The 24,518-nt window shown below is 37.1% G+C and overlaps 1 protein-coding gene across 1 annotated transcript in view; it reads right to left on the bottom strand.

The window, feature by feature from the left end:
- The window catches only part of LOC131689056 (synaptic vesicle glycoprotein 2C-like), a 99,628-nt gene extending 78,615 nt beyond the window's left edge, over positions 1–21,013 (bottom strand). Inside the window, exon 1 of the mRNA XM_058973821.1 lies at positions 20,293–21,013. The gene's annotated coding sequence lies outside the window, so the exon portion shown is untranslated. The remainder of the gene's footprint in view (positions 1–20,292) is intronic.
- Between the last annotated feature and the right edge of the window lie 3,505 nt (positions 21,014–24,518).

Consider the following 24,518-nt stretch of genomic DNA (forward strand, 5'->3'; position numbering starts at 1 on the left):
AGTTATGACAAAATTATAAAAGGTTTGGTTTGGTTTATTTTAAATATGTAACAATAAACAAGAATCATGGCAAAAATAATGAGATAAGATGAGTTAATATTTTCATTTAAAGGGCTTGACTGAAAACAGGGGATATTTTGTTTTAAAAATCATGGAAACCGTGCACGATATATTGAGTAATTTTACTGGGAGATATCTTAAGCTGTTTCCAAGATTTGGACCAAAATGTACTACAGTTTTTTCGATATCTTGAACGTTGCACAGTGGCACCTCATCATACAAAGTTATGACAAAATTATAAAAGTTGGTTCATGTGATTAAAAATTGGGTTTTTGACTAATTTTGGATCGCTGAATCCAAAATTTTGAAATTCAATATTTTCTTTTTCGACTGTTTTTGTGTAACCCCATTTGATGGCGTCGGTCGTTAAAGAGCTAATATACACATTAATAATAGTAACCAATCGCATCGGATAGTAGAAAAAGTAGATAAAACTAGTAAAAATCACTATTTATTCAGTAATATGATGTTGTTTCGGCAACCAATTTGTAAGAAGATTTGTGAGTTACAGGGCGTCTCCATGTGGGTATTTTCAAAAACATAGATATAAAATATTAGGCGTAAAATGCGCAAGATGAGGCCTGTTTATCTTGAAACTACACTATTTTTTGAGTCAGATTCATGATATGTGATCCATGAGAGACCATCTCAAAAATTGTAAGACGTATAAAGATACATTACTGAAATGACATTCAATTTCTCAATTGCTTACAGAGTAAACGCAGATGATTTCTACACAAAAAAAAATCAAATCTATAGTCTAACTCAATCATTTTTCTTTCCAAAGCACAAGTTCTTGAGATATCGCCATTTGAAGTTTGAAGGAAGGAACAATTTTCATGAATTGCTTCAACGATATGTTAAAAATACAATTTTCATCCGATTATCGTATAATTTTGAGATAATTTTATTCAATCTGAGAGAAAATATAAATATTTGCAAAAGATTTACAAGACATTAATTATTGGGTTTTTGTCACTCGTCGTGCCACTGTGCGCTATCTTATGAAAAACGCCATTTTGGGGTAAACTGAGTTAGGTATACCACATTATTAAATCTCTACAAAAGGGTGCTCTCAAAATTTTGAAATTTTTGCTTGGTGACTGAGGTATAGCAAGAAAAGTGATAAGAAATTGTCAGTGTTTTGCTTCAAATCACTATATCTTGGAACTGGCTAGAGTTATATTGGAGTTTTAGATTTATAATGTGTAAAAGTATCTGGGGAACACAATGTCATAATAATTTTCAAAATGATAATATATGTATTACGAAACGCATATTTAGTTTTAAACTGGAAATATTACATATTTGGCAACACTGTATTCAAAAAATACTATACTATGATGTCCTTTAAAATGCATCTCATCGATTGTTTCTAGACCCAATTAAGCAGAATATATCAATAAAAGTTAATAATTGATGCTTTATTTGGGTCGAAAATTTTTCAGACCCATATGATACGTCATACAAATTTTGTGGTCGATACACACCTCCCAAGTAACAATTGAAGGTTTATCGCATGCTACAAGTGCAATCTATGTTTTATGAGGGGTTAAAAACTACCATAAAACCTCAATTGTTACTAGGGATATGAAACGTGTTAGTGCGGTTTTTGTTTATATTTTAGTAAAAACACTCAAGATAGTCAACCGATCTTCATAATATTTGAGAGGCTAATACAGAATAGATAGAAACATCAATTTACTTCTTTGATTTGTTTCCAACATTTATAAGTTTCAAGATATTTAATCTCAAACTTTAAAAATCATTTTCTCGAAATGTGCTAAATGGCGTTTGTCATAAGATAACACAACAGTGACGAGGTGCGATGGGGTTGTGGCATGAGAAGGGTGTGATGGAAAGGGATCCGAGGGGGTCTTGATGGGGTGGTGAGGAGATGGTGGTGCGATATGTAAAAATCCAGAATGCATAGTCAAAAATATAGCCTGAATTAGGTTGGTAATTTTCAGAGTGATGGCGTAACCTTACCTTTTTATATGGAAGGCAAAATTGTGCCAATCAATCAAGTCCTAAATATCAATTTTCATCAATTTTTTTTTGGAGTTGCATGAAATCTCAATGCTACATGAACTTTTAAGACACTTGGCATCAAAACTACATATTCGATTTTTGAATTTTCCTCTACTCCCCCTTCTAACATTTTGCAGTTCCTGTTTATATGGAATTGAGAATCGTCGTAGGCGGCCAATGTCGTCAAAGCAATGTTGCATCAGTGACTTTTCTTAAGGGGTACAAGCATACCTCGATAGTACGTACACCTTCGCTTCGTTTAGCTTACGTAAGATCGAAACATACGTACAATCGAATCACAAAAATAAATTTAAAAATATTACTTTTTCTGTTTAATAATGAATGAAATATTACAAAAATAATACCAATTTATTATTATAAGTATCCTCATATTGCGTTGTGTTGCGTTGTGACGATGATTTTGGCGGATTGCACACTGACTTTATCATGTTTGATTTCTGATTATTTAATAAGAGTTACTTAGGAAACGGTGAGTAGGAATTCATACCAAACCGAGCCATACTAAAATCTCAATAGCATGATAGCCACCAATGCTGGCCGCCCCCATCTCCATCGTTCACAGGGAAGGTTAAAGGATAAGGTAGACGGGAAGTTTTGATGCTTCACCTACTTAATGGAAAGATGACGATTCATCAGACTCTTCTATAGGTGTCACGGAGTTGGTTGTTTCAAAGAGTATAAGGTCTAGGATTCGCTCTAAGCAAAAACGATGCGACCTGTAGGGCACAATTTATGATGTAGTTTTTCAGTTAGACTTCTGGTATAAGATCACTCGAAAAAAATGGGTTCCAAACAGCCGTCTGTGGAAATATTGCCTAGAAAAGTTAATCTTCTCTGCGTAATTGATAGGGTCACTATATTTATGGCAACAGTATTCAAACCGATTTCGTTATTTCTGCTCTTCCATATTTTTATTGGGTTGAAAATCATAAAGTGATAATTCTAGATATAGACTAATAGTTATGATAGCATGAAATATTATAAATCAAGATTTTTTTGTTCACATCGGATTGTTTGTAAAATACGCGTATACGAGCAATAATAGCAATTATTGAAGGGAACTAAAAGTTGTTGATTACCGGATGCAAGGGCTTGTTAGCAATGACGGAAGTACATTCATAACTGCATACGAGGCGAATTTTCACATCTCTGATCAACTATAGCACCCAGTCGTCGCTCCGAAATCAAAAATCATATCTAAATAAAATTGAATCTGCAGTCAATGGGAGTGTGTTACTTGCCGGACCGGAGGGTCGCGGTTTCTATTGTTCCTAGTCCCTAGTCTAGCCACGGGGACCGTTTGGGATGGGCGCCTGTTTTTTTTGGATAACTGGATTTTGAAGCACGGAGGCTTCAGGGCTCAATGTCACTCTGTCCCAATTAGAAGAACAAACACGGTCTTTTCACTATTTCCAATGATTTATTGTATTTTACAATTTTGTGTGTGAGTGTGGGTGTATACAAGCACGGCCGGTGAACGCTGGGACGAAGCGGGAAACGGTCGGCTACTGGTGCGATGGCTACTACGACGGGATGCTGCTGCGAAGGTCTGCTGTTGGTGTGGCGATGCTACACGTGGGCTGTTGGGTGGCTGGGTCGATAGGCGATCACTGCTGTTTCTAATGGTTGATCTTCGGCGACAGGCCGGCGATTCAAGGGCACTCTGGAATCTCGTGGCTGGGCTCAGCTATCTGCTGATGACTCGGAGTTCTCGATGGAACCTCGTGACTGGTTCAGTGTGCTCATGGGCACTTTTGACGTGCTTTTAGCGATGATGGTGCCACTATCGACGACGGATCGTTCAAGGGACACCATGCCTCGGACTATAAGCCACTCCGATAGCTTTAGGAGTTAATATAATGGGTCCTACAATCGGATAATATTGACGAGGGAGGGGAATCTTATAGGCTTGCTACTGGGAAAGCTCTTATTTTCATTTCATACCTGATTCCATCTCGGTGTTTATTTAATTAATTTTGTATCACACCTCTATTGACTTTACTATTCACTTTTATTTCAATATTTCCAATGGTTTATCTTCTTTTAACTGTAAACTGTGATGTCTGCCTTTCTTGACGTGTTAAGCAAAAGTGATTCGTAGTCTGTCTATCCTAACCCAGTAGCTTCCCTCTCACTCGCAATTTTCCTCTTCCATTAGTCTTTATTTCTTACTTTCCTAGTCCCGAGCGTTTCCTATTTTCCTAACGTGTGTGTAAATTGTGTTTTGAGTTCGTGTGTTCTATATGACCGCTTAATTATTTATTGAGACCGTTTAGATATAATTTACTTGTGCTCGCTTTAAATTTTCTTCCTAAATATATTCACTATTCCATAGAATATTTATACATTAAAAACATCGTGATATATACATATTATCCAAGATCAGTTTGTCTTCACATCTCGCCCTGAGCAGAAGCAAAAAATTGTCCCGCGCAAGTGAAACAGTCAATTCTACCTTAAAATCAATCGGTGCCTATCACACAAGCAGTCCATATAACAATAACCTATACCTACTGTGCGATATAGTGATGAGTGACGGTGCCCAGCAAAAAGCAACCCAGATGCGGCCGAACTGTGTTGCTGTTGATTTTTCAAAATGCCCCGTAAGACCAGCCATTCGGGAAGTGGAACAGTTATTAAAAGTGCAGATGGAACTCAATCTGGCTGAAGTGAAAACCCTACAAATGCATCATATCAAACATTGCGTGCTGATTTCGTTCAACAACATTAACCAAGCTGAGTCATTCGCCTCGCGAAACAACATGCAGCACACCGCCGAATGCGGCAATGTTAAATATAGCATTCCCGTATACATCGAGAAGGCGCTGTAGAAGTTCGGGTCCATGATTTGGCTACGCGTACCCCCGACGGCGCGATTAAAAAATGCTTGCAAAAATACGGAGAAGTAGACTCCGTTACACATGATACATGGAGGAATTTTTTCCCGGGCATCCCTAACGGTGTTCGTGTGGTGAGAATGCGTGTGACCAAGCCAATTCCCTCTTACTTAAGCTTCACAGTGTTAGGAAGGGACGATGCTCTCATTCAACAGACATCACTAGTCACGTACCCAGGGCAAATTCCTACGTGCCAGTTCTGCACGAAGAAGCTGCACCTCGAAAAACCTTGCGTAGAAACTGTTAAGGAAAACTCAAATCCAACTGAAATCAGCACCCAACCATCTTACGCTAAACCACTAACAGCTGCAAAACCAACATCTATGGATCAAGCACCAACAACCAGCAACAACGAAAACAAATGCCGATAACGAACATACTAAAACGACCTTTAAGAGTAAAACACAAAGTGGAACATCCGACTGCGAGCAGCAGGAAAGTAGTACGGATGAGGACATGGACGTGAACGATAACGCGAAAGAAGACAAACGAAATGAACCTCAACTTGCAGTGGACAACACTGGCAATATTTCGCCCCCTAGAAAAAGGATCTCAACACGCAGCAGAAAGCTGCGCCTGAACGAGACCAAAAATTTAACGTAGCTGTTTTTTTATTTATTGTAAAAAAAACAAACAATCGGCCTCGTTGAGCTACCGCATTTGGGCCTAAATAAATTTATTAATTATAAAAAAAAAATATCCAAGACGCATAGTTCCTCCTAACTGTTACACACCAATATATAAATTATGGCACCATTATAAGCCTCGCATGTTCGTATAGAACTGCAGTATAACAAACTCTCTTGCTAGCGTTTTGCTCTCATCGATTGTGCTGGTGTATGGGACGTGACGAATGAATAATTTTATTTAAAGTCACGTAAATAAAACAAATCAATGGTGTATGGGGTCAAGGGTCCAAATGGTAACAAGTGTCATATCTTTTATTTGAAATCAAGTTTGCAAAAATCGGTCAAGAATTCGCTGTGAAATTGATGTGACTTTAAATTAGGAATTTGGCAAGTTCCTCGGGAGCATTAGGGACTTCATAGGTGCCCAATGCTGTCAAAGATACTTCGATTGGTCATTACTGATTTAGACCCGTAAATCCAAGTAATGTGTTAATATGTAATACATTATTTGGCCATCATGGTGGTACCAGTTAATTGCTGAGTGACTGCACTCTTCAACCCGTAACTCCGGAACTGAAAATCCGATCGATGAAAAAATCAATGGCAGCCGACGGGAAGATTGTATCTTTCACTAAGTTTGGGCAAATCGGTTTAGCCATCTCTGAGAATCAGAAGCGACATTATTTGCCACATACAAACATACCCTCACACACGCACACACAGGCTTTTTCCGATCTGGTCGAACTGAGTCGGTATATGGTATATGAGACCCAGACTTCCGGGCCTCGGTTAATGAAATGTGGTTGGGTCAAAAAGGTTTAAAAAGCAATTTTTGAAAAAATCTCGCCATGCTCTTCTCACCAAAATGACGGCATCCGCTTATAGTTTCAAAAAATAAATAAAACGAAATTTCGGCGTGAAAACCCCCCTTAATTAAAACTCGAAAACTCAACGTAGGAGTTAGGTATTTTTTACATAGAATTTGTATGCAAAGTTTGAAATAAATCGGTTAAGTAGCTTTTGAATGGCAAATAACACCGCAATTCGTGTTTTCCTTAGACGTTCTACAAAAAGTTTCGTCACCGAGTCGCTTGTCGAAATTTTTGCATGGAAAAATTACAGAATGTTATTGAGATGATACGTTATAATGTACAAAAGTTTTGGTCAAATCGCTTCATTCAAATTTCTAAAATAAATTCGCCAAAAAGTGTTATTACGCTGAAACCCTGACCCCCGATCACCTTAAGCGAATAAAAAATCGAGTTCATTCCTACACAAGACGTCCCCTTAATAGTCGGATAACGGATAATCGAATAATATTCTAGAATATCGAGCTATCGATAATCGAGTTACAGCTGATCGAGTCTACGAATAATCGAATCTGGCCTGTATACATATCCAATTATATTTAACCTAACCAGCTATTGAATAAGAGATTGATTATTGAGAAAGGTACAAACGCATCACTAGGTGAATTAAAAGTTTTTATATAGTTATACTCATTTGAATGAATCAGCCATGGCATTAAGTCAAACCAAAGCAGAAGTACAGTAATAGGAATGTACCCTATTTCGCATCACGTGAGAGATATCAGCGCAAATCTTGCTTTGACAAGCTCCGGTTATGGTTTTAAACAGTAAACAGTACTCAAAACAGGTTATCGAAAAATCTGTAACGCTGCGACCGTGCCGAACAGATGATGTCAATAGTGCTAAAATTGTTGACGAAAGCCATCCAGCGAATTACCAGACGCTAGCAGCAGAAAATAATATTAACCCATTACTGCCTCACTTATTTTTAATAGAAATTAATAATAGGAAAAATAGAAGCGGTAGTTCAAATGAAAACATTTTCCTTCCAAAACTAGAGCCTCCTTCAAGTATGCTAAAGGCAGGGGGTTATGACTTAAAAATTTATACGAATTTTTCCCTGTTTTCGAACTTCAAATAACGATATCTCAAGAACCACACGGCCGATTGTAGTAGTTTTGAGTTCTTTGGGAAGAAGACTGATTGTGTCAACCTTCCGACAGATGCGCTAGCGCACTGAGCGCTGCTCTGGAAATCTAGCAAAATCGTTTTAAGACACCAGCGGTTGCTAGTTCAGTGGGCCATATGAGCGACTTCCAGAGGGTTAAACCATAGCGTTAAGCGTTTTGTGTAGAAATGATCTACGTTTGTTCTGCATCAAGAACATGCGATTGACAAGTTGAACTTTATTTCAGTAATTTGTCTTTATATACCTAATAATTTTTGGGATGGCATCGCATGGGTCACTTATCATGGATCGGACTCAGAATTTAGTGTTGTTTCAAAATATATGGAGCACATCTTGGGCATTTGTGCATCAAAGAACTCATATGTAAGCTTTTGAAAATACCATTATGGAGACGCACTGTAGCTTATAAATCTACTTATAAATTTGTTATCTAAACAACTTCACATAGTTGAAAAAAAAAATGGTTTTTACTAGTTTTGGAAACCATATCTGTTAACAGATGGGATTGTTTACTATTATTGACGTGTATATTAACACTTTACCACCGCCTTTTATTGAGTTTACATAAATGTAATCGAAATAAAGAATTATGGAATTTCAAAACTGGGTGAAATGGATTCAGCTACCCAAAATTTGTTAAAAACCCAGTTTTAGCAATAAAAACTAATATTTATAATTTTTTCACAACTTTGTATGGAGAGGTGCCACTGTGGGACACGCTGGCGTAGCCACCACGAGTGTAACACACGAATTATGACGCACTCGCATACTACCCGTACTTGGTTCAGTTTGCGTTCGACGCCAAATGGGCTGGCCATTGAATGAAATCAGTTTACTTACATCGTCAAAAAGGAAGAGCTTCGAACCAAAACTGTTCAATATTTGCAGTTCGGTGCATGTAATTAGCGGAATTTGGAATGAACTTCAGTCAGATGATTTAAAATCGGGTTTTTTTCGTGTGTATATGCTAATTTCCACCCGTCGGAAATAAAAATAATAGTGAAGGAAAAGATTTTCAAATTTAATTCTTGGGTGAATGGGTTGACAGTGCTGACAGTGTTTTCCAAAGAAAATGTTCTCTGGGTGGGAGATTCTTGTTCCATTGGTCCTCGTTACTAGCACAGAGCTGTACAAACTAATCATTTCAGTCAGTACAGTTTGTCAGTTGACTAATAGAAAAAGAAATAAAATAAAAATTCTTCCTGTTCAAGATTTGCGGCTCAGTACATGAAATTAGAGGTAACCAATCATGAACTAGGGTCGGTCGGATGTTTTAAAATCCAACTTTTGTTGTGTATGCTATTTTCTAACTACCAGAAATGAAACTAATTGAACAACAGGTAATGATACAGACTGCTTCATCCACCAGGGGTGTACAGATTACAAATGTTTCCTTCTTTCCAAAAACTTCTGCTGTTTCTAAATGTTGGACAGCTGAAGCTTCGGAGTTGTTTTTCAGCGTTTATTATGTTTTTCAAGCGTCAAACCATGCTATTGGCTTTCGACCCAAAACATTTCCTAAATTATAGCTAAATAAAATAAAAATATTTTAAGAATTTGATGTTTTTTTAAATAAAGCGGTAAAATTTTGGGGATTTGAATGGAATGGTGTCATTGTTTTAAAAATTTAAAACTTTCCAACAACTTAATTTATTTGCCCCGTTTCACGGTACTATAATTCGAAATTAATGTTTAAATACATATACCTAAAAGTATGTATTTCGAAACTATTGAAATATATTTATTTAATATTTTTATCTCGACGTATTAAACGACATAAATAACATTCTTGAATCACAGACAATATAACACAACACTGCAACTTTTCTTCGGGTGTCCATTTATTCCCAACATCCCTTAATAAGCTTATCTATACTCCGCAATGTTCTGTGGAAACGTGTGGACATTTCATCATCTCCATAAATCCACCTAATCCAATCAAGCTTGTATGCGCCATCTAAATTTGTCATGTGATTTCTGATTCAATTTGTTTCAATTACTGTAAGGATCGCAGTTTATTTGAATCTGCTCTCCCCAAGGCAGCACATTGTGTGCATGCGTATGTGCTTTTACATCGTGATATTATTACGCGCATAGTTTTTTTCGTTATTAATAATGTTTAGTAGCTGATGATCTATTTGATACCAAAAACTTAAAAATTAGCTCACTCTCGAGTTATTTGCTATTCGTTAATTTGACACGGCTCGTTGCGGTAAACGCGCGTGTTATGGCTATTTAAATAACACGGTAGACGCATCTGCTGACGACATATCACCGAGTTTCACGCCCAGGGTAGGGTAGCTTAGAACATTCTAGATCACGCTGGATTTGTCCAAGTTGCACACACAAAAGTTGTTTACTCAAACGATTCACATGCGTTTCTGGCTAAAATGAAGATGGTTGTCTCGTGATCATTGACGTGAGTCAGCTCCTACGCACGAGTTACTGATTTGGAAATAACCGCTCTTCTCTGACACTCGTATGTAGGGTAAAGTGCCTATTTTCACCATACTAGAAAGGGTGCCTCATTATTCCATTAATTACTCGCCCTATAATCGGTGGAATGCGCATAAATTGCCATCAGCAGCATTGCTTCGTTGCTAAGAAGAAATATAATAACAAAAATGCTCTGAATACGGTGAAAGGCTCGTGTTTAAGCCAAACGAAAATTGGAATCGAGTGCCTTAATTGTAATTTGACACAAGGCGTTGAACAAAGATGGAACGCTACTCTAACCAACGGCTTCAAATGAGTAGGGTGCTAATAGCAACATGGCGAAAATAGGTTCGGTACTCCATGTAGGATATTGGAAGATTGCGTCGCAACGAAAAGCGAATTCTTAAAAAAATATGAACTCTCAATTCTTGCAAACTTATTTTGAAAGGTCCGTTCATAAACCACGTAGACTCATAGGGGGACGGGGGGGGGGGGGGGGGTCTGGCAAAAGTCTACGTTTGTCTACGAGGGGGGAGGGGGGGTCTTTGAAAAAGTCTACGTAGACTTTTATTTTTTGTTATTCTCGTATTACTAATTATGAATGGGATTTAAAGAGAGTTGTATTCAAAATATCGGTCTATTCATTTATCCAGAAACTTCAGAGCTAGTACACTATTGAGGTAACTACTCGTTAAGCGACCACTCAACCCAGAACCCACGATTTTTTTTTTGGACAACCTCACACGTTTTTGTTTCTTGCGTATATTTTGATATAGTTTTGATCTGGGAATAATACAAAATGACAGTTCCAAAGACGATCGCCAAAATTTCCTCTCGTCGGAAGATTTTGACTGTGAAATCATCTGAAGTACCACTGTTAGCAAACATGCATGGACCATTAAATGCATGAACCATAAAAAGTTAAAAAATGTTCAAAGTTAAGCATTGTAACAACGAAACACCCGATTTTTTAACAATAAGTAGATTAATTTTTTTATTTTTATTTAATAATTTCGGTGGTTAAAGCAGTAGTCTAGTTAAACTTCAACAACAAAGTGTTTACTCGAGTTAATCAGTTTCTCTTGCAATCATTTACACTGATTTCAAAATCTTTAAACACCCGGTAAATTTTACGTCTTGACCCTATGCAACTCCGTGCAAACCGGCTCTACTATATTTATATTCGAAAATATTCGGAGTTAAACTTTGGTACTTTGCGATAATACTCTAAGGTGCTACGGCTATTAATTACATAAGAAATATAAATATTTTTGGGAATATTTAAATAGCTTCGTTCCATTAATCAAATAAGGCAATTTAGATTATCTTATTATCTTAGAAATATTGAAATTTGTTCACGAAAAGTGAAATTTGTGTGCATGTTTGGTTTATTATTTTAGTCTAGATGATAGTACGCATCGACAGTATTAATTTGTAATTGTTTCTTATAATTTAACAATTTTGAATGCACCAGTAAGGCTCAAAAAGTTTTTAGCAATTCTGCATTGTTGGTGTAGGTCGCACTTCGGCAAAAATTTACGCTAGTTATAGCAATGTATCTTTTTACATATATTTGAGCTACTAACCTTGAAAAGAAGTATTCCGCTACACAAACGTTGGAAAGCACCTTGAATCGGTATTAATTGATTTGATCAATCATAGACAAAAAACCAATGTGAAAAATCTTTCTTTAATATTTAAAAAGCTTGAAATAAATCTGAACGCTAATTTTTAATTGAACATTATAATGTGCTTCTTGCTAAATTCACATTTCCTGGAATAAAAAAAAATTAAAGGTCTACGTAGACTTTTGCCGGGAGGGGGAGGGGGTTGGTAAAAGTCTACTAAGGTCTACTAGGGGGGAGGGGGGATTTAAAAATTCTCAAATTTCGGTCTACGTGGTTTGTAAACGGTCCGTATGTGTAAATGAGAGCCTATCTTTGTTCACTTTCTGTTCCGCTAATAACTCGGTCGAATTTATGTTTGCTGCTTAACTCTACGCATAATAAGCTAGTGGAGATTATAGTCTACCAATATCCATTGGAGAATTATTAGAAAGCTTTATGGTTGTGCACTAATAATCAAGTAAACAAAGAATAGCTCTCATTTGCACATAGGACCATTTCAATAAGTATTCGACAATTGCTGAAATTGCAGAATAAAAAACAAACACTCACATGTTTCATAGCCGTTTTTATGTGTTTGTCATCAACTTGTAACGAAAAAGCAAACGGCAATTGTTATCAGATGAAGGACAAAAAATTTTGTGCAATAATTTATTTGACCTAGAAACGTGTGTTGGACGCAGGTTTCATGTCCAGTGCTGATGGCAATGTACTGATTCTGTTGAATAGGTATCATGGCAAGAGCTATCGAAAAGTGAACCTATATGTTGTTGGCTTTCTGGTGGTATTACTGAAATCCGAACTCAGTATAGGGAAGGACGGGGTAAAACCGGTACCAAAACAGATGAATGCATATCTCAAAATCCACCAAGAATTTCACATCATGTTTATTTTTGTGAAAAACAGTTGATTAAGCACAAATTCATTTAACTCGTAATTTTGTCGTACATTTGCTGACTTTTTTTCTGAAAACTTGAGATGATGAAAACATAGTCGTTTTTTACTGGCCCTCGTATGACACGGATCCTGTTGGATATAGCGATGCGCGATATTTCAATTGATCGGTGCATTGGTCGAGGGCCGTAGTTCTGAAGAGACGTAGTCAAAACGCAAACGCCAAGACTAATTATAGCTAAATGAAGGGCACCATAAAGACGATTTTAAACAGATTTTCTCCTTAGGGAGTAATATAGCATTTTGCTTGCATTCGCCTGCGTAGCTGAAAACAAGGTTCGATTTCAGTATGTCTCATCAGCAAACAGAACCTCTTCGATTACGGGACATCGTAAGTTAGAAGTCGTTTAGTGTGTTCACAAGTAGTGTTTACAATTTTGGACTTAGCGTAAGCCCGGTGCATTGGTCAAGTGCCGTGGTTCTGAAGAGACGAGGTCAAAATGCAAACACCTGGGCTAATTTATCCAAAGTTATACGCCTTCTGTCATATTTAAGACTTATTAGATGTATGATTCTTTGATGAGAACAGTAAATGCTTAAGTCTTGATTCGGTATGCTACCAGATGGTACTTTGTTCTGGTTCCGTAACAAACTTTCAAGTTATATTGGGATAATAGGCACATGATAGCTGCAGAGACAACCTTACTTTAAAATTTAACAGATCCAATTTCGCTTCAGTTTATCCTTAAGCTGCTGTTATATCCACTTGCGTCTCAGAAAATAGGACAAACGATTCACGATTTTTTTATTTTTAATAATTATATTTTTTGTGAACCCATTTGAGTATACCTGGGACTATGTCGAGCATTTGTGGGACTATTTCAAGCGAAAAATTCGGGAGCATACAATTACTATAGGAAGAAACAATTAAAAATAGTCATCATGAAAGCATGTTAAAAATCCGTTAGAGATAACTCGGAAGTTGGTTTTATTGATGAAGAACAGAGTGACTATATCCTTGCTGCGAAGAGAGGTCATATCTAATATGGATTTCAGCGTTTTGGATTTGAACGAAATCTGTATTGATTGGCGTCCAATGTACGTATATTTAACCTGATTTGTACAGGGAGTTGAAAAGAACCAATAAAGAACTTTGAATTTATATTCAAAAAATTATGCATTTTGCCAGCATCAATATATAGGAGAGATCACCAGCGTCTTGTGCGAAAGCTGCATGACATAAATAACCATTAATCTTGATCGGTTTTTGAAATCAATAAATCGTATAAAATTTATTTCTATAGCATCCATACTAACCCCAAATCGCACCAACCATCATAATCAAGATCATACCGTATCCGATTCACTCACTAAAATGAATCTACTGATTGATTCAGTGACTCGTACTTTGAAAAATGATTGTTAAAGATTGTTCGGAATCGCCGTTAAAAACTCTTTTGTAATTCTGCTTTTTACTTTAACAAATCAACCTGGAAATATATTTTCAAAGTGTTACAAATAATCTCAAGTTATAGAAATCCAAATCTTACATTCAGTTTTTTACTCCTTCCTGCTGTGATTCTGTCCTTAATTCAATCAGAACCGTGATACCGTGACCGTACTAAACACCTAATTTTAAGCCTTTTAGTTTTAATTCAATTTAATTGTAAGTATTTTACTTACTATTGATCTAGCATGAAACCTCCGTAACGACGCTTAGAAAATGTCGGAATCTAAATTGCAAGAAATTTAATTGTGAATTCCAGTTTTCTTCATATTGCACGTTAATTTGTGTTGTTTTTGTTTTAATTTTTTCCTGTACTGCACCGTATTTATTCCGCTATTACCGAAAAGATAACTTAGCACTGTAAAATACCGATAATTTTTTAAGCAACTCACTCGCAATTAATCAATCTATATTTATAACCTCAACAATATGGGTGTTTGTAAAATAGGGTTGACGAGTGCATGGCGTAAATCGATTTATTGAGCCATTTTGTAATCCATTGACTTATTGACATATTTACTTCCGGTTTAGATAAATTCTCAATTACCACAACAATGTGTGTATTTTTGGAATGGGGTTGACGAGTTCATAATGGAAATCGATGTCTTGAGCCATTTTGTAATCCAAGATGACGACTTCCGGTTTAGATAAATTTTCTAGAACCTCAACAATATGGGCATTTTCGGCAGGGAGTACATGACGTAAATCGTTATCTGTGGCTATATTGAAACCCAAGATGGCAAATTCCGGTTTAAATTTCCAAGTTCCAATTGTCAATTTTTATCATCTACGCGTCAAGCCCGCTCAAAAAAATACTCATATTGTTAGGGTTAACATGAATATTGCTCAACCGAAAGTCTCCTTGTTGGATTTCAAAAAGGTTTCAGTTGTCAATTCGTCTACAAGTCAAGCGCGTCCCAAAAATACCTATATTGTTAGAGTTATCGTGAATATTGGTCAACCGGAAGTCGCCATCTTGGTTTTCATAAAGGTTCAAGTTGTCCATTTTCATCATCTACTTGTCAAACCCTTTGCAAAAATACTCATGTTGTTAGCGTTATCGAGAATATTGCTCAACCAAAGAATTTTAATAAGAATGTGAAGCAAACTTTTTTTACGAACTAAATCCCAAATAACGAACACTTTTTTACGAACTAATTCAATTTACGAACCCCCGGTTTGGTTCGTAAATAGAGGTTACAGTTTATATATTAAGATTTTAATCTCAAGCGCCATTTGCCTTTTTTAGAAACAGTATACAATATTCTGTTAATCAGTTAGCTAAATATTACTGTGATTCATGAATGCTTTAACGCCATTATCTCATAAATTTCTATCAGATTATTTTAACAATTGCCGATGATTCGATTTTTTCCATAAATCAGTATTAATTTTGGTGTTTTCTGACTGTTGTCTTGCTGTATACATACCAATTTAGATGCATTGAAGCGATTGTGGGACGCTTACTTCATAAATTAGTACTGCGTTCTTCCTAATAGGAACAAAATAGACACATCATCCTATTTCAAATTCTGTATTGATTCATGAACTATTTCAATCAAATACAACACCATCGTTTGAGCATGAATTTCGGTAGAAATCAGCCAGAATTCTGAATCAAATTCCTGCTGGGTTTGATTGGGATGTCGAGCTGATTGTCATGGAACTTGTATTCTCGACTCTAGCTGTTGAGCACCATGATTTCCTGTCTGAACGTTTCGGGGCCATATATTTGCATTTCACTAACCAAGTTTCATCCGTAAACAGATGCAAACTATACAGACCGATCTGCGCCTCATTGGATAAGGTCAACAACTGTGTTGCTATCGCTAAGGAATGCGTTATAGTATTTTGCGCTGAATCCTACCTCAACATACGTAATCTCAATGTGGGCATTCGTGACGAGCAGTCCGGTGAAATCACTAGGGTAGACGCTCACTTATCCATCTCACTAGTAGCACGTTTTCGGAAGACAGCCTGATTTTTCTCATATATACTAAACGGCTAATAAATGTTGCAAACAAACTTAGCATACTACAACATAGATATTCAACGTGCAAAGTTCAATCACTAAAATTTCGGTACTAAACTGTTTTAAACTTGTCACTATCGTGCTTCTAAATTCATCTCAAAGCTCTTATTGCAGTTCCTTTATTAGTGTTTTTAGAGAAATAAAAATTAATAAGAAAAGCTCCAGCCAAATTAATCTAGAATTTAATTTGATATTTCGGTTGGGTTTCACGGAAATTACAACTCGAAGGGCCTTACACGTTCAATATTTTTGTAAATACTAGAGAGTATTGACAAAAGTATTGTACGTGTAGTGGAAAAAAGTTGTAGTGACGATGTGGATTTCAAATGGGATTGAAATATTGTAACAATATCGTCAATACTGGTATTGACAAAAATATTGAACGCATAATAGCTGCTGAATGAAAATGATTTGAAGACTTTTTTTTCAATACGTCCAATCTGCAAAAGAGAGCCTCCCTTTGTTTACTTTAGTGGCCCTTACACGTTCAATATTTTTGATAATACTAGAGAGTATTGACAAGAATATTGTACATGTAATGGAAGAAGGTTGTATTGACGATGTGGATTTCAAATGGGATTGAAATATTGTAACAATATCGTCAATACTCGTATTGACAAAAATATTGAACGTGTAAGGGCCGCTTTTCTCTTCCACGAATTACTCGGTCACCTTTCTGATTTCCCTTCAATTGTATGCATAATAAGCTAGGAAAAAGCTTGGTCTTTCGAAACATACTGATAAATGTTTAAAAAAATTATGGCTTCGCAGTAATAATAGAAAGAGAAAGTGAAAAAAGAGGGCTCTCATTTGCAGATTGGACTTAATGAAACAAAGTGGAACACTTGGAATCCAAGAAGTCGTCTACAATGAACGGACGGATCAAATCTCGATGGGGTAATCTATTTTCTATCATTGAAGTGACGATACCAGCGTGCTCTCTATTGGTACCCAAGCCGTGCAAACGGTTGGTTTTATTTTGTGTGCATTGTCTGAAGAACAAAGGAAACCGTTATATTTATTCTTGCGTGATGATTTATCAAGATGACCGAATCTCATCAACAAAACGTGGTTCTTCGGCCTAATACGGTGGCCAATGACTTTCGGTCTTTTCGCATAAGACCGAGCATTCGTGAAGTGCAACATTTGCTGAAGATGAAAATGCAGCTCCGGTTCTCGGAAGTCACCTTCATTCATCTCGAGCATGTCAGGCACGCGGTGCTGATAACGTTCAACAAATTCGCCAAGGCGAGAAGATTTATTTTGCAAAGCAACTTAAAACATGTGCTTGTTTGTGACACCGCTAAAATCTATACATATACCTATATAAATAGTTAATGGAAACAACGAAGTCAAATTACATGATTTGGCACCACTTGCTACTAAAAGTTGAATGTCGTATTTCGGACAAGAGGAATACATAACGGAGGACACGTGGAGGAACTTTAAAAGACCCACGGCATCGTGAAGTTAACGCATTGAGCTGTGCCAAATAAACGAATTAAGAAAAAGAATCTCGACGGGATGGTAGGATAGTGAAACTATTAGTGTTCCACCCAAGCCCATTGGCTGCTATTCAGTATATTAGGATTATTGATACTCTTGGGACGTCGGTCATTACGATATCGAACATGTTATCTGGGTGTGCGTAGAATAATGTAGTGACAGGTTTTAGTTATTGTATTCCTGCTCATTCTGAGGTCAGTCGCCTAACGATTCGGTTCGGAAACCAATGGTGTAAGTTGCGATCTACCTATATATATCTCTCATGTACCTTTTAACCCTTTCATGTCCAACTTTTGACGTAGGACTACGTCTTTATTTTTGATAATGGGGGTGCGCTTTGCGAATTCTACGAAAATGGTATGTAACGAAAAGTTGTTCAATTTTAAACGCATATAATTCAGTCATCTCACGATGAATTTTCAATTTTGTTTCACATATCGCCTCGAAATACTTCTAAGAACAGATTCCAATAGGTAAACCCAATGATTTTTTTATATAATGGCATTAAGAAATTTAAATAATGTACCACCTGGCCAAAATATCGCGCATTTACACACAGAAGATAGCGCTCCCGAGTCCGGCACGACAGATTTGTGTACCTAGCGCGCTACGCTTCTATGAATGACATCATCATCGACTATTTAAAGTACGGATTTGGTTGGACAAGCTCAGTTGCCTGTGAAACGGCAGGCGGAGCAGATCACTGCGCTGTGCGTTTTCACAGCCAGTGTAGCTGAGTGAGAAGTCTGTTACACTGGTTGTTAAGATACGCTACCCAGTTGCGTCCAACACGTGACTGAGCTTGTCCGTTCAAACACTATGCTTTCTTTCGTATTGTGCTTGTTTCCAGCACACTTTTATGTACAATCTCGAACATAAAATCGCTTGTATATACGTTCACAAAATCGCTTGTATATTTTAGCTCGATTTGCAAACACGGTTAACATAGTGTCGGGGTTAGGGCATCGCAAAAAAAAATTTTTTTTGAATTCTCGAAGGCCCCCCCTCTCATATTGTGACAAATGTCAAAGTAAGCTCAGATGCCAAATCTCACATCATTTGGACAATTTTAGACCCCCGCCCACTTCGCTTGAAATTTTTTGAAATTGGTGCTATGGGAAAATATGGAGGAAAAATACATTAAATGCAATAACTTTTGAAGTAGCACTGTTCCCGATCACGAGCTATAGCATTATTTAAAAAAAAAACTATAGGGCATTTTCCGTCGCCCTAGCGCCACCTAGTGAGAGAATTCTGAATTATTCATGTTTTTACCGGAAAGCCCTTGACATACTTGTCCAGTTTGCCGAAGATACCACTCTTCCAAATAGCCCGCATTTTGAGTTATTAGAAGTTGTAATCCATGTAATCGAGTGTTTCTACCTCATGTAATTCGTGCGTTCATAAGCAAGGGATTTTTTGCACTTTCGACAGAGCCACCCCAACTGCAGCACATGACACCCTCAACTTAGCGCGCTTATAACTTTGCCTGCTGTTATCAGATTGACCTCCGGTTTTCACTGGGGCATTTTGCCCTGGGTGAAAGAAGAACTCGGGCGTCTTTGAAAACTGTGTAATAATAATTGTATTAGACTTTTTTAAATAAAAAATTAAGCATGCGCCACTTTCTACCTAATATAGCATTAAATTAAAGTAGTTGATGCGGAGATCATGGTGTCTAACGTTGAAATATAGCTATTTTTGATTAAGGGGAGTGTATTAGACCTGTTTAACCTAATCTTTGTCGATAGATGATCATCGAAGATACTCCGTTTTGCGATGCTTGCACGATACAAAGACGATTTAAGGTCTGAACCGATTAGTTTTCATAATTTACTTATCTCACCGGATTAATGCGACCAAGACGCTTAGGGTCGGTTGTTTCTTGAAGTTCTCGATTTTGTTCATAATATCTCCCTTTGCCAAATCTCCCTTTGCCCAAGTAAGCTTGTTCTGGTATAGATTGTCCCAAGAAAGCAAACGTGTATCAGTTAAGTCGGGTTGGTAGCACTTCACAACTGCTCGGGCTAGTATAGCAATCTACTAAAAGCGTGAAAACAGCACTAATTGATCATAAATAATCATTCGCCAAAAAGTTATGCTTTCTCTAACAACCTAAAAATGTCACCGAAGGTGAACAAACAACTGGGTTCGCTCCTTCTTGTGCGACAAATAATGGCAGCCCGAAGGTGGCGGAGTGAAAATGGTAAAACTGTTGAGATAATTTTGAAGTAACACCTACGATAAGCAACGTGCAATTAGCCGTCGTTACTGACGGATAGCAGACTGCAAGACTCCAAAATCTTTCTATAACAAGAATATTATTAGCTTCAAATTTGTTAGTAATTATAAACGGAGACTACACGTAACCGGTACCTAATGACCAAATCATCATCATGTTAACACCGTTGTTTGATGCATATACTCAAGTACAGTCAGTTTCTTTCTGGCGCATGTTAGATCATCCAGATATCGCACCGGTTCGCAATATTTCGCAGCTCCGACCCAGGTACAGTTATCCGAACAAGCTGCCTTGCCATATATGCGTGAATCATTTTTGAAGCACTAAGGAATTAAAGTCTCCTTAATATGCACGTTGTTCTTGCCTATTCAACACAACAGTACCCCATATCTAACATACAAACACAACACTAACCTGTTACAAAACGTGACGGATATTTCGCTAGGAGTCCGCATACACGAAGGTGCACGTGTGTCCCTTTGCTGGGACGTTACGGTAGAAAGCACTTTTCACCACTTGGCTTGATTTACACTTTGGCACGTTTAGCAACAATACACTGTTATTCACCGGTTAGCACTATTTCTTATCAAACGCGTAATTCGCTATAGTTCATATCACACACCTCAGTAAGCGCGTTGTGTGATAAACTATAAAACTATTCACCAAAACTTTGCCGTTGTTTAATAGGACCCTACAAGTCAAATAGCTGTAATAGATGGTCGTTCCAATTCACCCTGCCGGAGCGCTACTGACTTGTTTGGGACAGATGGTGGGAGGTGCATGAAACGTGTTTACGATAAACTTGTTATTGGGGATGCGCGTGCGGAAGAAGCGCAGCTATTTTGCCGAAAACACACGTAATGTGATTCCACCAATCAACGGTACACTATAGCTTGTATTTTACATATGATGTGACGCATTTAACATGGTCATTCGGGCATCACGATTGATTGACCCTGGCGAAAGAGACACAGAAAGTGACAGAGCCAGATGACTGTTGAAAATCCGGCCGTTATCGGTTTGCGCGGGAAATGTTTAGCTGATTCTGATCAGGTTTTGTATCGAAACTTGCAGCAGCCGACGAGATGTATTTTAATACCCTGGTAGTGTTGACGAAGATCGGAGTAGCCATCGACTTAATCGCGCAGTATCGGTCTATCAACTGACCCACAGAGTGATACACATAAAACGTTTTAATCCACACATAGCTATCGAGAATGATTACCCTGTCTGCCACTACCTTCGAATCGTATCTTGCTCTCGCCTTCCTCTTCCGGACAGATCAGCTTTATTTGGGTGGACAGTGACGACGACGGCGACTACGTACGAGTGTGTAATGCTACGGTGGTTAGCCTATTCTTAACTTATTAGGAAAGGTGCCTCAGTATTTCAAGCACTATTTCGCTCAACAATCAACTAAATTCAGTGGCATCATGCATTATACTGTAGTTGGCAAATTGATTGTATTGTACGAGGCTTACCTCCCGTATAAATAAATAGCGTTCTAAGAAACCTTTGTAAAAATTTACAAACCATTCATGCATATTGGAAATACTAGTGATATATTCAAATAAACTATTAAACTACCACACTTGCTTAAGTTACCTGTTCCAAAACCTGTTTACCTTTTCCCAAAACCCTGTAGATCAACATGATGAAAAAATAACATGAAGCAAAAAGTCATCTTACAGTATTACGGTGATAGCTAAATTGAATAAAGCGTCAGACCTTTATTATTAACAAATTTTCTTTCAGAAAACGTGTAATAATGTGCATGGAGTAAAGTTTTGGGCATGGGATAGTAGTTTCTCTCCACCATAATATTTTAGGCATCGCTAGTTTTAAAACATGTATGTCGCGATATGATTCTTGAGTGGTCGAGTATGAAAAAACGACAATGGTTAGGTTCGGCATTATGTTAGGAATGGTTATTCTATTGTTGAATGAACCGTATTAGAAATAGTTTTTAAACGCTTTATATAATGGTTGGTACAGGCGGGCTGGGCTCGATTCCCAATCCCGCGGATAGAGTTAGAGATCATTCTAAATAGTGATTTTTCTAACCCGAAAAAAGAGGCCAATGGCTCTAATCGAAACAATATATAAAAAAATTATTTGATATCAATTCTTTTTTCATTTTAACTAGTTACATATGTTACTATAATTGCATTCTGTAATAATATCAACGCTCTTTTCTTGAAAAGGGCGATACTAGCAGTGACACCATTCAAAGAAAATCAACAGTGAATATTTCCAGACTTAGTTTTATTTCCTATTGAAGAACTATTGTGTTTTTCACATTCTAGATTGCATGATTCAGTGATCGAAACCCAAAACTTCATAAAGTATTTGAAATCATTAAATTAAAATTTTTTTTTGCTATTTAAATCGACAAAATGATAGTATCGCCCCTTTGGCGATTGTTTACTTTTTCGGTCCCACCTATCAGCATTGAAGTATCGCCCTTATGTTTTTTTACTATTACTACCGTTTTACACCACCGATTTCGTCCGAGTTTTTTCAATAGCGATCATTGTTACTATTTACAGCTGGTATCAGCTTGATAATCCTAAAAAAATACGAAAAATACAGTTTCGCCTCTAAACTGCTAGCAAAATAAGTATCGCCCTGTTTGTTTGCATGGAGCGTGGAGGGCGAAACTTTAAATAAACAAACAAAAATACAGTTTCGCCCGATGTATTTTTTGCTGTAGTTTAAGAAAGCAATATCGTAGAATCCAAATTTTTAGGTTAATTTGTTGCGTTTTAAAGCCCTCATTCGCATGTATGAAAAAAGCCTTATGTTTACATTTGTAAGTATCGCCCTTTTCACAAAAAAAGCGTTGATATGCTTTTCCTTTCGGTCGGGTTACGACGTGAAATATTAACCTACTTGGGCGAAGCGAGCTTTATTATCGAGTGCCCCTGTTTTCACAAGTTTGACAAGTGACTTGAGGAACATGATGAAAATTGGCTTAATACCTTATATGGGTAGTTTGGACACAATGATAATGGGCATCCTTCAAAAAGTCAGCATTCTATTTCGCGGTCGTTATGCTATTGTTGTGCTTTTTATAATATGTACCTACACTTGTTTCATTTCCTTTCTTCTCACACTGGTAGCAATGCATTCGAATAGTTCTACGTTCATTCGATTCCATGAATGTACATACACATGCCGTAAAAGTATATATCCGAATTTCAGTTAGTTGTGGGAAATGAATCAATCAGAAAGAGATTGTTGTATATAACGGATAAGTTGAGATCGTGATCTTTTTAGGCTGGATTTAGAAAACTTTTTTTACTACCATGCAATATACTGTGCAACCAGACACTTGTTTTAGGAAGCGTGAAAAGTTGAAAATTACAAATTTTCTCAGAAGTGATTAGACTCTTACTCCTATGAAAAAATTTGCAATTTTCAACGCGGCAAAATTTGGATTAAAAAAAAATCTGAATCCATTCGAGCAGGAGTTACAGCACATATTTATTAACATAAACTAATTCGCCTTTAACTGATGTTTCGGTCCGTTTAGAACCTTTTAAAGGACTCGATGATTGTTGTTTTGTTGTCAAGTTTGTTGTGCAAAAATTCTAATTAGAATCGGTTGTGTCACTGGAGCAGGAATACTATCTAGAAAAAAGAGATTATAACTACTAGAGAGAGCAAAGCGCTACTGTCTCCATGTATTCACGGACTGAAACATGGGGTCTCGTTCTAGCATGTTGTATCCCATTACTTTGACATGTGTGTACCCGGGGAAATAGGTGTCAAACATATGTGAGAGCGAGGTGTTAAATTTTCAGTGTTAGCAGCGACATGCGACCTCTAGTAGTTAGTCTTTTCGGCTAAACTTTAATAGGTAATTATCTAATGCCCAGTTAAACCCAATTTCTGAATGGACTCAGTTTGGAACTGGAGTTTATGTTTCGTTTTGATTCAGGCTAGTCTTTCACTTTGTATTTCGCTATTGCGAATCGTGAAGTCGAAACCTTGAAATTTGTATAATGCTAAGAGCTCGTTTTTGAAAAGTGTGTCACTGCTCGTATTGATGTGCTCCGATTTTGATGAAACTATCAGCGCCTGTGTATGCGTATGTGAAATGCATTGGGCAAATTTTAGCTTCAAACCTTATTTTTTTTTTCAGAATCTATATTTTTTCTATAAGCGAGTTGTGGATATATTCCAAACAATTTCATATATATCACGTTTGACCAGTCGTTCAATTGAAACACAAATAGCGGTAAGCTTGAAGCTAGTTGGTACCGCCACACGGTACTATCTTTGATTTTAGGCCTGAGTTTAGTCCGGTCTAAGGGCATGTTCAGGAGCGTTTTATCTTGTATAGGAGTTTCAAAGTAGAACTGGAACTGAAACATTCACACCCCCAGCAGAGCGTTTTGTTTTATAATTTCGAACAGTTTTGTTTTAAAATTTAAAACTGTTATACGACGCCGTTCTATGTGTTTCTGATTTTAAAACACGTTTAGAACTGTGTTTTAAATACATGCAAAGTTTTCAGCACAGACACTTAGACCCGATAGACTGGGGGAAAATAAATTTGAATGCAGCGACGCTGAAGGCATAGCGTGACATGAATTTTAAACTGCTTTTAAAATGCTCTAACGTCTTAGAGCATG

This window comes from Topomyia yanbarensis, chromosome 3, assembly GCF_030247195.1.
Source record: "Topomyia yanbarensis strain Yona2022 chromosome 3, ASM3024719v1, whole genome shotgun sequence".
In the NCBI taxonomy this organism is placed as follows: Eukaryota; Metazoa; Arthropoda; class Insecta; order Diptera; family Culicidae; genus Topomyia; species Topomyia yanbarensis.